Consider the following 3,450-nt stretch of genomic DNA (forward strand, 5'->3'; position numbering starts at 1 on the left):
ATATCGTTGAAATATGCAAGTGCCTAGCCCAGTCACTACCAACTGTTTAACGTCGTAGGAGCTACGTAGTGAAAAGGGAGAAGGTAACTTATGGCTAGGCTCTAGCCTAGGGAAAACCTACAATAATAATATTAATACGTAATACTAATACTGTAATAGAACATAATATTGAGAGACCAAGATAAAGCAATACTTAAATAATATAAGCCCACTGAGCGCTGGAACAGTGACAGATCGTAAAAATGCTAGGAACTGATTTATTGGTCTATTACGAAATCAAATGAAATCACAACAATCACGTATGATGTAGGTCTATCGCCTGAGTATCGGTTCTCTGCTTACCTGCAACTTGCATGATCCGAGTAGCTGGTGACGAATTCGGTACCATAACCTGACTAACCTGAGTCCGATGACCTAATAACGCCTCATAATTCGCTTATGGATCCAATATTGCAACAGAAAGAAACTGTTTGAAATAAAGATTGACGAATTTGATCCGTGTAGAAATAACGATAAGCTAACAGTTCGTTTCGACCGGTTCAATAACACTGACGACCGATCGATTCTATTCCTCCGCCCCATGGCCCCATCTACCCGCGCGATTGTCAATGAAAATTAAACAATTGAACATCATGTAAACAAAACGTAGCGCACTTGCATTTGTGCATCTTTACTTAGAGAGACAAGCATTACACGAGCAGTCCATTGCCATATACAAAATGTGACAAAATGTCATATTTGTTGCGTAATATAGATGTCTGGTAAAATTATTTATTTTCTTTATACCCGTAAAGCCTAACCCTAACCCTAATTCTAACCCTAACCCTAACCCTAATCCTAATCCTAACCCTAACCATTCGGTCTCGTTCGACGTACGCTCAATGCAGTCGGATTGCCGGCAGCTTCGCGCCCGCGGCTGCTTCCGCCGAGGGGTCGCGCCGCCGTCGCTGTGACGTGCGTGGACGCGCTCGCGCGCCACGCTGGACTACAGGCTGCTGTCGATGCGTCACGCGCCGCGCCGAGCCTGCCGCCCGCGCTGCCTTCACAGAGGGTCGCACGTGGACGCCGCTTGCTGCCCTGCCTGGCGGCGGTTGCACGGCCCGGCTGTAGCCATTCAAGCAGCTGGCGGCGCGCACGAGGGGTTTCGAGACGGATCGAGAGCGGCACCGCTCGCCGATCACCTATCACCCCCGGCAGGTTGTCTGATCGGCGCACTCCATTATCACCGTGTGCGACGGCTCCGCACGCCGACGACGCCGACTTGCGCGTCCGATCAGTCGAGACGACCGCGGCGCCGCATTGTGGCGTCCCCGCCGCCCTGGCGAGACGGCGTGGCGCAGTAGCGGCGCTGCCAGCCGCGTCTACGGCGGAGCTGCGGCGGTTCGTCCGGTCTTGTGCTCGTCGAGCAACAGCCATGGCGGTGCTGGGGACGGTGGGGGCCTCACAGTAGAAGGCGTGGCGGCTGTTCGCGTCAGCGCGGCCTACCTGCACCAGTACGTCGCTGTGCGGCGCTCCCGTGTGGACGACTTTGCCTGCAAAGTTTTTGCCGGACGATCGAACAGGTCATTCACAGCTACAGACATGCTCTGATAGATTTTATCAGAAATTATGTCTCTGCATTGAGTTATAGTGAGAATTACGTTTCGTTGAAATATGTTATGTGAATTATAGATGAACCTTTCAGTACTAGTAAATAATTGAAATGATGTATATAGAGTTTGTAATTGAACAAAGATCTGTTGTAAATTGTTTTGTCGTCAGATGACGAGCTTGGCCTGGCGGTGTGCGAGCTTGCTCTATGTTGATTATACTTTAGCAATGTACTTCTAAATGACATATTAAATTTTTAAATTTTAATATATTTTTTCATGTCTTTAAATAAATAACTGATAAAATGAGGTGCAATTAAACACAAACTAAACATTTGTTCTATCAGTACTAGCGGTTTGTCTATATTCGGCCGGTACAGAAGCATAATTTGCATTTTTACTCACTGGTGTTTATCGTTACTAACATCACGTTGTAATGGCGTGAGTTCGTTGGACGTCGACTTCCAGCTGTGAAGTGAAGTTATGGGTGGAAGGCGCAGGAAGGGGAGAACGGGAGAAGGTTGGTGGCAGAAGGAGGAGGGGAGCAAGCTGGTGGAAGAAGGAGCGAACGGGCGGAGAAGGGACGAAGTGGTGGAGAAAGAGGAGGGGAGAAGGAGTGGAGGTGAGAAGGTGAGAAGGTGGTGGATGGAGCGGGGAGAAGCTAGTGAGGGAGGGGTATGAAGCTGGGTGGAGAAGGAGGAAAGGGCGGAAGGGAAAAAGAGTGGTGGAAGAAGGGAGGAGGGGAGATTGGTGGAGAAGGAGGAGGGGAGAAGCTGGTGGAGAATGAAGAGGCGGTTAAGAAGGAAGAAGCTTGGTGGAGAAAGGAGGAGGTGGTGGAGAAGGGTGGTTGAGATGAAGGGAGAAGGTGTCGTGCCAGGGAATGGGCACCTCCCTGCCCCTTTCTCCACCAACCTCCTCTTCGTCCCACCACTCCTCGTCAACCAGCTTCTCCCTCCCTACCTTCTCCACCAGCTTTCTCCCCTCCTCCACCCACCTTCTCCTTCTCCCCCTTCCTCCTTCTCCACCAGCGTTTCTCCCCTCCTCTCCACCGCGCATTACATCTTGATTGGTTCTATACAATAACCATCGTGGACGAAAATATGCAAATTATCTCCTGCTCCGGCGCTGGAATATCAGACAAACCCATAGTACTATCGGTTATAATAAAACATCGGATGCGTGGCAGCCACCTGTGTGTGCCAAAATGAATAATATGTGCGCACTACATGTATAAGGCTGATCCTTAGAACTGTACATCATCACCGAGTTTTGACGGCGACCTTATCTTGCTGGGTCGGTTGGTCGCAGTGGATCATCTTTAGCTTACCTACCCGACCAGTCTTATTGTGGTTGTGGCTTATTTCTCTCTGATTAATTGTTCTAGAGAAAATTGGTGCAAGATATTTCCACGTATTTTATGCACCGCGTTAAACTGTTATTAACCCTCGCTCCCAAGGAGTAATGTTTTCGCAGGAGGTTTATGTTCTTCAGCCGGCGTCGATTGCTTGTTAGTTTGTGGGTTTGTGGGTTTGTTTGTGCAGAGCCTAACTTGAAAAGTATCGGACGGCATTGTCACTAAAATTTTTCAGGGATAGGTTCAAAATGGGCTAACTTAGAATTGATGGAGTTTTTTGGTGGTTTATCCGGATCTCAATTAATTAATTAATTAATATTTTTAGGATTAGGTCAATAAATGGGGTAACTTAGAATTGATTACATTTTTGGTGCGTGATCCGGATCCACATTAATTAATTAATTTAATTAATTTAACTTAATAAAATTTTCAGGATACGTCAGAAATCGGAGTCTTAAGTTAGAATTGAATTACATTGTTGGTCGTCAATCCGGATCACCAATTATA

General features: G+C 47.5%; 1 protein-coding gene across 1 annotated transcript in view; it reads left to right on the forward strand.

Moving 5' to 3' along the window:
• Nucleotides 1–643: 643 nt before the first annotated feature.
• LOC106811315 (tubulin delta chain-like) overlaps nucleotides 644–3,450 on the forward strand; it is a 10,798-nt gene continuing 7,991 nt past the window's right edge. Inside the window, exon 1 of the mRNA XM_014814890.1 lies at nucleotides 644–761. The gene's annotated coding sequence lies outside the window, so the exon portion shown is untranslated. The remainder of the gene's footprint in view (nucleotides 762–3,450) is intronic.

Source organism: Priapulus caudatus, unplaced genomic scaffold, assembly GCF_000485595.1.
Source record: "Priapulus caudatus unplaced genomic scaffold, Priapulus_caudatus-5.0.1 Scaffold527, whole genome shotgun sequence".
NCBI classification, from domain to species: Eukaryota; Metazoa; Priapulida; class Priapulimorpha; order Priapulimorphida; family Priapulidae; genus Priapulus; species Priapulus caudatus.